At 37.1% G+C, this 12944-nt stretch overlaps 1 long non-coding RNA gene across 1 annotated transcript; it reads right to left on the bottom strand.

Annotated features, from left to right (window-relative positions):
- Positions 1-1031: 1031 nt before the first annotated feature.
- LOC124635416 lies at positions 1032-6775 on the bottom strand. The gene is made up of 3 exons (XR_006985001.1): positions 6741-6775; positions 5701-5775; positions 1032-1177 (listed from the first exon to the last, which is right to left on the bottom strand). It is a non-coding gene; the product is annotated as an uncharacterized LOC124635416 (long non-coding RNA).
- Between the last annotated feature and the right edge of the window lie 6169 nt (positions 6776-12944).

The raw sequence follows: 12944 nt of genomic DNA, 5'->3' as shown, positions 1-12944 counted from the left end.
AACATTTTCTTATTGACAATTTTGCAATGCAACTGCAACTATTTTAATGAAGGTTGTATAATCTGAACTGAATAACCCTCAAAACCAGTGTTTCCTTTGAGAGTGCTCTTATAAAACGCAGATAGACATTTAGGTACCAGCATTTTCTATTGCAAAATCCTACAATCAGCTGACTGAGAGATTACCTGCCACCGGTTCGGCGTAATGTATGAAATACTCAAGAGGAAAGCAGCTATTACTATGTCATCTCAGATCATCATGGATCTTTTAAGTATTGCAAAAAGAGGTACCAATGTAATATAATCATGCTATCCTAAATTGTTTTAACAAAATAAATTACTTTATTTTAATTTTTTGTTTATTAAGTACCTAGATACCAAAGGTGCGTGCTCTTGCATTGCAGATATAATTATAATATAAGAAAATAATACAAGATTTGCATAACCATTTTACATAGGAGCATCCAAAAAATTGTGGTGTTAAGCATCCTGGCACAAACCTTCACGCATACGGCCTAAGTGACCTTTACGCTTTCACATCACCAAGTGAGAGAAAAAAAGCAGTAATCAGTTTGACGTCAGCATTTTGATCAAGCCACAGAAATTTCCTTGAATAGTTATTTATTGGAAGTCTTGGAAAATGCATTCGTGATTGTAGACATTTTGGACACGAGTCTACCTGTCATGACGTAATTCATTGCAATTTACCAGTCTTCAGATTATGACGTCAGTTGAGATAGCTCTACATTTAAAAGGAAACAGTATCAACTGTGGAAAAATCATGTACACGCATGACAGTCGTCCCCACAGGATAACTAAATATATATGTGGTTTAGTGTAGATATTCGGAATTAACCGCAATGACTTCACAAGCTTATATAACAGCAATTAATTAACTGAATATAATAGATTGGTTGCCAGGTTAACTCGTAACATCGGATAACTGTCGTCCTTGAAGGACATAACACTGTAGCTATTTGCGTGGAATATAAAATAAATCCAAAATAAGATCAAGGAACATAAAATGCAAAATTCCATGTGAACACATTATGTATTAATGATAAAAAAAACTAAAAGGCATTATAAAAAATAAGTAATAAGAATGAATGTAAAGTGCGGTAACGTTGGCGGTGCACGTAACGCGCGGCGCCTACGACGACGAGCCGCTGCCGCTGCTCCTGCGCAGAAAGTGCACTATTACTACATGTTACTTACGTGTTTTTATTTATTACTAGCTTCTGCCCGCGACTTCGTACGCGGATCCTGTCCCTTATGCCAGCGACTACGGGGTCAGCAAAATCAAAGATCTGAATCGTCTGATATTGAATTTTAAGGGCCCGCTGACTTGAAAACAACGGAATACACATAGCCATTAGAAATGTTCCATATATTTAATGTTTGTACTTTAACGGCAAAAGCACAGCAGACTAAACAAAACGCTGAGAACTGAACCGCAATAGACGTGACCATAGGGATTAAAGTAGTGATTCTAATTAGTCCGCATTTAAGTTGTGTGTGGCAAAAATATTACACGTATTATTACGTAAAAAAACATTAAATGTTACTGAGATGACAAAGTCGTGATGACTTAGTGGAAGTCGTGGTGGTTTAGTGGGTAGAGAACCAATCTCTCAAGTATGAGCGTGCGTCTTTGATTCCAGGTCTGGCAAGTACCTGCCAATGCAACTTTTCTAAGTTTGTATGTACTTTCTACGTATATTTTGGATACCAATGACCGTTATTTGGAGGGTATGTTAAACTGTAGGTTCTGGCTGTCATTGAACATTCTTGGCAGTCGTTATGGGTAGTCAGACGCCAGTAAGTCTGACCAGTTTTACCGAGGGGTGTTGGGTTGAACGGTTAACCGGTTTGTGGAGGTCAAATAGGCAGTCGCTCCTTTTAAAACACTGGTACTCAGTTGCATCGTGACTGGAAGTCGACCCTAACATAATTGGGACAAAGGCTCTTGAGATAATAACGACAATAATAATGAGATATAAGCATCGCAGGACATCTGAGGCTGATAACGGGGAGTAGCGACCCCGCGGGGCATATATACTGAGTTCTCCAGGGAGAGTATACTGTCCCCCATCTCTGGCCGGTCGGAGTGAACCATGACGGGGGTAGGTCTCACGCCTCCGGCTTGGCTTGACCATCCAGAGTGGATTCGCTTGAGCAGGGTTAGTAGCCCTGCTCGGAGGATAGGTGCCTCGTGGTAAGTGACCCACAGGGAGCGCGTAATCTGCGTTTAAAATCCGCCGAGGTATCCTCACACTTCAGCCGCTCATGTCCCTGTTGCCCTTTTGTTGCTATTCAGTGACAGATTCCCGGGGGCCAAATAAGTGAGCTGGCGAGTCTCCACCTGCCATTTTTACATGTATCTAATACATTGTCATCGGCAGGTGCCAAAGTTCCCGTAGTTTCCCCATTCCTAGTCCATTAGCATCCCATCACAATAGCCCAAGTAGTATTCATCCACAGTTAGCAATGGTATAGCACAGATTGTCTTTTTTTTTAACGACGTTCACCGTTGATTGTCCTTGGGTTCATTTCTATAGTGTATAAAGGGATAATTGTCGGTTTTGTGTCACCATTTCATTAAAGTTGTCTCAAAAGGGCTTCAGCGTGTTGGCTTTGGCCTCACGTTTGCCTCCCAAAAATTCGGAACTCTGTAGTCCCGAGGTCTGGAAGAGACATACAAAATAATAATGAGATATATATAACGCAAAAAATTCGGAGAGTGGGGGCCCGTGACGCCACGTCTAGGTATGTAAAATTTGTACTAAGCAGGGACTTAACACAAAATTCAAGCGTGTTATATCTTCGTTATTATTTGTTTGTGAGAAGGAGAAAAGAAAAAATACGTGTCCATTATTTTAGGGTTATCTAAAAGACGGACTAATTACTTTTTTTGATTCACCATACCTATTGCATAACATTTATTTCTATACATTTCAAGTGTAGTATTGCTCTTGAAGTTCCACATCAGGTGTTCCAGATCTTCGATGTTTATACGTCAAAATAGAGAGTGCTTATCAGATTGAACCACTTTTGCTAAAACGTCATATCTTTATAATCTATAGTCTAGCTGGGCTCCTGGGTTTCCACATCAGGTGTTTTACATCTTCAATTTTTATAAGTCAACAGAGAGAGCTTATCAGATTGAACAACTTTTGCTACAACGTTATACCTCTATATGCTGTAGTCTAGCTGGGCCCCTGGAGTTCCACATCAGGTGTTTTAGATCTTCAATTTGTATAAGTCAATAGAAAGTGCTTAACAAATTGAACAACTTTTGCTAAAACGGCATACCTGTATATGGTACAGAGAAGCTGGGCTCTTGGGATTCCACATCAGGTGTTCCAGATCTTCAAATTTATTATCTCAGCTGAAAATGCTCATCACATGAAACAATTTTTGCCATGACACCATTTTTGTATCTCTTATAGTTTTGTTGGTCTGTTGGTGTTCTGCATCAGGTCTTCAAGTTTCGAAGATAAATTATAGCCTATATGTTGACCAGGCTTAATACTGACACAACAAAGAAAAAATCATTGAAATCCGTTCGGAAGAGTTCGGAAAAGTAGTTCGGAAGATTAGCGTGTACAAACAAACAGACATACAGACAGATTTTTTTTTTGGATTTGTGCTCCATTACTGTTTCTAAACCCCACCCAATTTTTTTTTTTTTATATATTCAATGTACAGACACAGTTTTTTTACAGATTTATTATATGTATATGTTACCGTAAGATTACAAACATCGTTAGATTACAATCTATCTCGAGAGATTGTAAACTGTCGAATTATTGTGAACCGTAACATCTGATTGCAATTTAACGCATTATTTTTCGCTATATTATAATCTATCGATGAGAAATTGTCAAATTGTCAACTGTCCGAAAGCTCTCTCTGATTGGTCAGTCTTTTTGTAAGATCGACCAATCACGACCAGCCGTTCTGTTCCCATGGAGTTCCCGTAGAGTTAGGAATGAAATAGAGGTGTCAGTTAAATAAAATAAATGCTCTTCAAAAATTCTTCAAGTATTAAATTTATATAAAAATAACTCTTATAAAAATAAAGTTAGGTATTTTGTCTTCAAATACAAACTAATATTTAAAAATAAAATAAAAGGGGTGCTAATTAAACAGGCTTCTTTTTAATATCATTATTCGCCCCCAAAAATGTATGTTGCCTTCTAAATTACTAAGTCAGCCACAATTAATAAAGCGTCGAGCATCTAAATAATACTATCTTAGCCACGAGTTATCTTCCACTCTAAATACAACTCAGCATGATGGTTATTTTTTTGCATCTAAATTTGTAGCATGCATTCTAACAGTAAACTTCTTAAATACTATTAAATGACATCATAAAAATATTTATTTACCTTCTAATTTTTTAACTCGTACCTACTGAGTTTTTTGTTTAAAATATAACACATCCCATATTAATTGACCCAGCATGGAAGTAAGCATGCAACATGCAGCAAGCATAACTTCTGTCACGGCTCCGGCGCTGCGGGGCTCCGGCGGTCCCATGCGAGCTTATCGTCGCAGATGGTTTTCACGCTCACCACCGCAGCTTCGGCTTGCTGGCCGGCGGAGCCGGCCAGCACGCCGAAGCCGCGGCGGCGAGCGCTGAAACTACCTGCGCCTCAGCTCGCAGGCCGCCTCGCCCCTCCGCGCCTACGCGGTTTTGAATTGCACTCTAGGGGTAGGGCAGACAAGACTACGTGGAGTCGGTTTTGCAGCGATTCGTTTTCGTCACTAACTTCAATTTTTAATACAATTTTTAATTGTGTGTAATTTGAGTCTTAAAAATTAAGTACAATTTTTGATTTTATAAAAAATTAAACCGTCACTTATTTTTGCACGTCAAAGAGCTGTGACACCGGGAGTTGCAAAGAACATTGTCTTTTTTGACGTTCTACCAATCAGCGCGCAAGATGCATTCCGTTCTACGCCAGTTGACAATTTGACCGCTCTACATCGCTCTCGATCTTACAAAAAGACTGACCAATCAGGGAGAGCTTTCGGACAGTTGACAATTTGACAATTTCTCATCGATAGATTATAATATAGCGAAAAATAATGCGTTAAATTGCAATCAGGTGTTACGGTTTACAATAATTCGACAGTTTACAATCTCTCGAGATAGATTGTAATCTAACGATGTTTGTAATCTTACGGTGACATATAGATTATTATTTTTACTTTAGTTAACTGTATTTTTAAGCTTTTATTTGTATTCATTTTAAATTAAATTTTAAAGTGCTACAACTTATGTAATTGGCTTATAAAGCCCTGTAGGTAAGTCGAATCCCTACTAATATTGTAAATGCGAAAGTAACTCTGTCTGTCTGTCTGTTACGCTTTCACGCCTTAAGTGTCTAAACCACTGAACTGATTTTAATAACATTTGGTACAGAGATAGAGTTGGCCTTGAGAAAGAACATAGGATCTTTATCCCGGACTTTTGAAGAATTCTCTTGGAAGCGCGATATAACCGAACTGTACGCGGGCGAAGCCACGGGCGGAAGCTAATAAATAAATAAATGATATCTACAGCATACACGAACCGTGTCTTCATTCCGAATACCATTTAATACAATAAATGTAGGATACTTTCGTATCGTAAATGACTTGTAGTGTGGCAGTGGCTAGTGTGTGTCGTAGTTAGCGCTCGTAGAACACTTACTTGGGATGTTGATGCACGAGCGCCTGCACCAGCACGCCGCGCGTGCGCGACCTGCGTCGGGACGACGTCGCATTACTAAATATTACATTTCGCTATTAATCTATTTGTCGAATTATTTTAAAAACCTAATAAACTGTTTAGCTAAATATAATTCAAAAATTGATTTGAAAAACGAAAACATAAAAAAGAAGTTAAATTAGTCTATAAGTGTAGATAGCAATTTTATTTCTACATTATTTTTTTAAAGATACAAATTAATAAATCTAATGCGAAACGTAATTAATTAACAGTGACAGTTGCACCTGAATGATATGCTAATATATATCGGGTATGTCGTACCTAATCACATTAAATCCTATCACATATACTTTATGAGATTATATGGCGAATTGTAAAAAAAAATAAAGTGATCCATTCAGTGGTTTGGCTACTGGAGTTATTTTTCGTTTTCATAATTTACAACATCATGTGTAAAGCAGAGATAAAGTTAGGAGTATCGTATGCTTTGATCAGTTGACAGCTGTCAGTTTTCAACGGAGAATTTTTCAGTTGTTTGTAATGACTGACTCTTATATGGTGTTCTTATTTTTATTCTATTTATTTTGTTTGAAAAGTTTATTATTAGTTTTTGCGTAGGTATTTTATTTTTTCTCTTGTGCTAATCAACATATATTAACTAGTAAATTAAAGTATTTAATTTGATGTGATTAGGTACGACACACCCGATAAAAGAAAAACATAATTGCTTCACACAATTCATCTGGCTGACATTGAATATCCTTGGCAGTCGTTACGGGTAGCCAGAAGCCAGTAAGTTTGAAAGCAGTCTAATCAAGGGGTATTGGGATGTCCAGGTAACTGGTTTGAGAAGGTCAGATGGGCAGTCGTTCCTTGTGAAAGACTGGTACTCGGCTGCTTCCGATTAGACTGAAAGCCGACCTCAATATAGTTGTGAGAAAGGCTCGGAATATGAAAATGATGATAACCGCCTGATACGACGTCGTAAAATCTAGTAAGATAAGCAGAGAAAACAGCGTTACCTGGGCGTGGTGTCGGAGGTGTCGGTGTTGAGGGAGTGCGTGGCGGGCGTGGCGGGCGGCGCGGGCGCGGCGGCAGTGCCGGGCGCGGCGGCGGCGGTGCACGCGCGCTTGGGCGGCGCGCGGCTGCAACACCGACATTAGTATTATTCTACTCTTTGACCGACACACCGACTCAACACTGCCCACACGCTGGATTTGCACTTGCTCCCACAGCTCCGACCCGCCAACTATCTCAATAGGTATTGTTGACAATTCATTACTTCACTAACTATTCATTCATTGAGCTAGCTTATATCGTTTTCATGTTATTTGACATTAACTATGTGAGAAGGTGAACCTTTATTTTTGCGGCCACATAAATATGTTTGCCACATCTAGTTCTGTAATATTTTTCCTACTTTTGTATTGTACAGACAATAAATGGTTTATCTCTCTCCTACTTGTGGATTGGAACTGTCTTATCTACACAACCCACATTAGTACTCATACTTATCCCCCATCACGGCCATCACCATGCAGATCATAGACCATATTATGACCGTATATACTCCAAACAGAGTCTTTTAGCCAAGATGATGTAATTAGCCAAGATTTCGCTATCAGACAAGCAACGTGCCAAACAATGTTCGATCAATCGCAAAATTTTGCATGGACCTGTAGCTTTTAATTCATTCTTAAAAACGCGAAAGTACGGTTGTTTATTTGTCTGTTACGCCAAAACAACCAAATGAGTTTTTATAAATCTTGGAACTACATTATATATTGGGCTATATTTTATCTGGGTGCGAGAATTCTCGCGCAAAGTGACTGAAACAGCTGCCAGATGTCAATCGACTACCTTGAGTCGTTAATGAAAATCATTCTATCCACAACCATGCACGACTTGCCCGTCTGCTGCCTAGCCGCGCTCCAATAATATTACTTTACTCAACTACTATACTTTCTTATTTTGAAAGTTTTACTAAAAGTGCTGTGTAGGTACCACTATACTTTTTACACTCCTTAAGTCCTTACATACAGTTCGTGCTACGTCATCATCATCCTCCTGCCCTTATCCCAATTTTATTTGGGGTCGTCGCAGCGTGTTTTCTCCTTCCATACTCTTCTATCTGCCGTCATCTCACAAGTAACATTCTTTCTTACCATATCTACTTTCACACTATCCATCCATCGTTTCTTTGGTCGTCCTCTTTCACTATACCCGTCCACGTTCATGCTCATTACCTTCCTCACAACATGACTTTCATTCCTCCGCATCACATGCTCAGTTCGTGCTACGTAACTTTATGAAATACTGTTGCGAATACTTGCTGCAAGTGGCTGCGGAATAGCAAAGTTACGCAAACACGAGGCACATATGTACACCCGCGTCCAGTACAACAGCTGCGCGGTATGCGCTGTGACCACTCAGCTCAGGCCGGTGTTCAACTGCCCACAGATACTTGTATTTTTATACATGGCGATCATTAGGTAATGTGTGGTAAATGTGTATTAGTGTAATAAAACATATCGATATATTATAAACATCATTTATTATAAAAATATATCTTATACTAACTACAATATTGTACTAACATAGTCTAACATTACATTATTACGCAGTGTACACACTCAGCTCTGTTTAAGATTCCTAACGATATATTGTTACACATACAAGTCAGTCTGTTGCACAGTCGACTGTAGGGCAATGCCGGCCACACACGATCCTTCCTACCGACTGGATTCGGCAGTAAGGATCGTTTGTGACTTAAATACTTAGCGAGGTGCAGACTGCGCTGTCTAACTACATAGTTACGATCTACGCGTACATACGCTACATAGCCACCTCGTCCTCGCGGATACTCACATCCTACAACTATAAGGCCCAACTTCATAACAACAGTGACAACGTCTTACAATACCTTTCATACAATAATCAAATATTTATAATACATAATTCATTAACAAATCAACTTCAAGTACCAGATAAATGTTTAAGCATTCATAGAAGCTCAATCTGTACGGGTAGTAGGGTTGTTTATTTTGTTTGATAGCATATTCAGATGCTACTTTAAAAAGTTTTGAGTGTAAAGTACTTTATCTTAGTTTGCTGTTGTTGTAATATGACTTCGAATTTCATTTTTTTTTTAATATACATATAATCTGAAAGGCGTGCCTCTATGTCATTTATTTAAAATGTCAAACACAAGCCCCCGAATATGCTATCAATGTTCATAATACAAAGGTTTATATAATACTATAGCGTTATAAAATAAAATAATTCATATTTGATTTCATAGTGTTCAATATTTGAATCAACAGATACAGTTGAATCCGTTTATAATGACATCGAAGGGACTTTACAAAAACGTCATATTAAACGGACGTCATACAAAGCATTTCATAGAAAATAATAGTTATTTGTTATACAAGAGTGCAAAGTTGCTTTTTAACCGCGGGCTCAATTTTGATGACCGAGCAAGCGAAGGATTCTAAAATTGAAACACGAGCGTAGCGAGTGTTTCAATAATTAGAATCCTCAGCGATAGCGAGGGAATCAAAAGAGCACAAGGTGAAAAATCTTTGCACTCGAGTTCAACACGTAACTTTTCATCCCACCTCATCGAGGAAATTTCTAAATGCAAAAAACAAAATGGCGCGCACATATGAGTATCAAATTAAAAAATAGTACCTATTAAAGTTCATTTATTTGAAAACTCAGTTTAAAAATGAAACGAGGATAAAAATCTATGTTAAAACAATAATAAAAATTACTTAATTAATTGAATAATTATTTTAAGCAGTATTTTATTTTGTTTAATATGTATTTGTTTGAAAAGTCTTATAGATAGTTCAACTCAGATTTGCGCGCGGCCCTATGTATGCGTCGGCTTGTAAATATACAACTTTCGTTCGTGTGACAGTGACGTCGTCCGAGCATGACGTGTTCTTATCGCTTTTTGTTTTGGGTACAGTCGTTTACAAAAATGTCTAGTTCTTCACGGAGAAAATGTTTAAGGAATCAGGTAACGTTTCAAAAAATGAAACAACATTCAAAGCTTTTTATTATTACATTTTACAGTTTTTCATTATTTTCTCATACGTTTTTTTCAAATTGACATTGACAGTATCTAAGAAATAAATGAGGTGAAATATCTAAGATGAATTAAATACTCCTTACATATTTTCTAGCTCGGGGTACGAGGACAATAAATAAAAGTGTGGACTAAAAATGCAAAATACATCATAGGTATGATTTTTCAAGTAGCGATTCAGAATCATTAGGTATAAATAAATAAACATTAAATTACGTAATAACTGTTTTTCTTTAAACCGCCGTAACGTACCCCTAAATAACTGTATTTGTATCCGACTGTACCTCTTGTCACGCACACAAAGTCACTGTATATGTACAAGGGTTACCCACACATAAGGCCGCGCGCAAGACTGAGTTGAACTTACTATATCACGATTGTCACAAATGGAGTATTGCACACGATGTTCTAAATTCAAATCACTTTGCCGCTCTAGAGGATAAAAACGGCTTTTGCGCTCAGATATCAAAGGGTAAAACTACTCTTTCCGAGATGGTGGGATGAAAAAAATATTTCCTCATGTTGTCAGTATGTACATATTTATTGAACTAGACAAAAACAATAAGAAAGATAATATGAGTTGATAAATTTCAAACTGCCATAAGTCAACTTCATGCAAAATTTGGGAAACTATATAACGTTTTTAGTTTCACATTAGTGTTATGGAAAATTGTAATAACAGTGTTATAAAATGTGTTCTATGGACTGTGTCTAAGGATTTTAATGATCCAATTTAGCAATAACATTCATAGATACTATGAAACAGATAAAAATAGTTTGGACTTATTGCCGATTGATATGCCCATACTGGACTTATGATATATTGATTGTTGATATTGATGATAATTGATAAATATTGATATGACTAATATGGACTTATAGCAGGCCTCTGTCACTCGACGTACTTGCGCGCGATAAATGCCTACCGCTCGCTGGGTTACCGGTAGCCCCACGCGGCTCAGGGCTTTCAACAGTCACACGCGCCGCGCGCGCTCTAATATTATTATTTTTATTTCATGGCATGTTATGCTGTTGGTTTTTATTAGGTTTTTTAAGCTACCTCACAAACTGATGGATTATTTTGAGTTGTGTTGGTTTATATGCTACTATTGTAAGATTTAGAAACATTTTATATGTATGAACTTATCTAGTAATTCTATTTTTTTTTATAAATTAATACATTTCTACTTTATGATTTTAACAACAGAGATCATTAGGTACTTATTTTACTTTAGATACCTGTGAGTTTTGTAGCTCAAAACACATCTCGAGTGTAAGTAGGTATAGTTCCAACTTAATGACAACTCGGAACATTACGCGTGTCGCTACGCAGAAACCAATTTTAGGTATGTATCAACACACTCGACGGAGTTGTACCATATGGGGTATGGGGGCACTTGTGCTCGAAAAATAGTTGGAAACCGACTTTGATTTTGACGAAAGCTTTACTTAAGTACTTACCTATGCTTACGTATTAGGTAATATTTAGTTAGTAATATATACCCATACTCCATTTTAGTAGGCAATACAATAGTTAACTAAAGAAAAATATTCTTGATATTACTTTTTATTTAAAAACTCAGTTTTAAAAATGGCTCTCTTAAAATAAGCGTAACTTTGTTTTCCTACTTAAATATTAATAAATTGTAAGAAGCAACCCTAAGCACGGCCACGGCACGGTTGCGTTCACTGAACTGTGCGCTATCGCATTGGAATAACAATCAAGCGCTCGAGCTTTTAAGAGCGTTCATTTTATAACGCAGATAGGAATTTGTAGGTAGTTGGGGAACTTGTAGGTGCTTATAACAGTAGGTATGGACTTTTTTGTATGGAGTGATTTATCTGTTACGTAGTAACTATTATATAATCTGTGCTTATAGTGGTTTGAAAAATACTAACCTCTGTTGTAGAATATGGGCCGAACTCAAAGTAGTATAGTTAGCTTATTTAATTTAGCATTGTAGGGGTACCTACTACATGGATATTTCAATGTTCATAAAATAAATCAAAATAAACATCAAATAGAAAAAATATGTATTCCATAGATACATAATTATTACAAAATAAGTCATACACAAATTACACAAAATCTAACACCTCATCCATCATGTATTCTTCGGTATTACTATATAATTACTTATAAACAAAAGAATTTTAGTTACTTTAACTTCGTTTTGCTTGCTTTCTTCGCTATACTCTTCAATCTGTTTCTTTTACGTGCTTTATCTGGCTCAACAATATCAATTTGATTTAAATTTCCTTCCATTTTCTAAAAAAACACGAGGAGCGCAACTACAATCACAAAACTTTCGGCAAGACTGACGCCATATTGACAAATTTGACGTTTTGTGATTGGTCGCAATGGACATGTGAGAATTTGAAATAATGTCTTTGTGGACTTACTAGAATTTGAAAAAAAACTGACAAAGGACAATGGGCACAAATATATGGGACCTGGTATACCCCACCAATAGCGATGTCATACATATCATTGGATAGGCCTTTTTATGTAGAACAACATTTACTATGACAGCTTTGCTGAAATGTTTGTCCGTTCTGAGATATAGATCAAAAACTGTGCAAAAGTTAAACTAAAGTTAACTTAATAATCGATTGATATCTCAAGTTTTTAGAGGAAAAACTAAGTTCCACTAAGTGTAAGTCTCCTGAGTCCTACCCGCTGTGCCGCTGTGCCCGTTAGGGTCCATAATTGTTACTATTATTTAGCATTTCAACCTTATACTGTACCAACTGGATATTGATTGAGCATAATGATAAACCCCACCAATAACAAAGTCATGCATATCGATGGATAGGTATTTTTAACTGGAACAACATTTACTATGACAGCTTTGTTCTATTGTTTGTCCGTTCTGAGATATAGATAAAATAAAAAAAAGAACGGACAAACATTTCAGCAGAGCTGTCATAGTAAATATTGTTCTACATCAAAAGGCCTATCCAATGATATGTATGACATCGCTATTGGTGGGGTATACCAATCTGCCCAATGTCCTTTAACCGTTTTATTCAAGGCAATGCCTGTGACTTCTGAGTTTTGAAGTGAGCTATCTAACTTGAATTTAAAAGGTGAATAGAACTAAATCAAAAAGTCAAATTTTGTTGTAGG

This window comes from Helicoverpa zea, chromosome 12 (assembly GCF_022581195.2).
Source record: "Helicoverpa zea isolate HzStark_Cry1AcR chromosome 12, ilHelZeax1.1, whole genome shotgun sequence".
Taxonomy (NCBI): Eukaryota; Metazoa; Arthropoda; class Insecta; order Lepidoptera; family Noctuidae; genus Helicoverpa; species Helicoverpa zea.
Note: the sequence above shows the minus strand (reverse complement) of the source record. Positions and strands in the feature narration are given on the sequence as shown.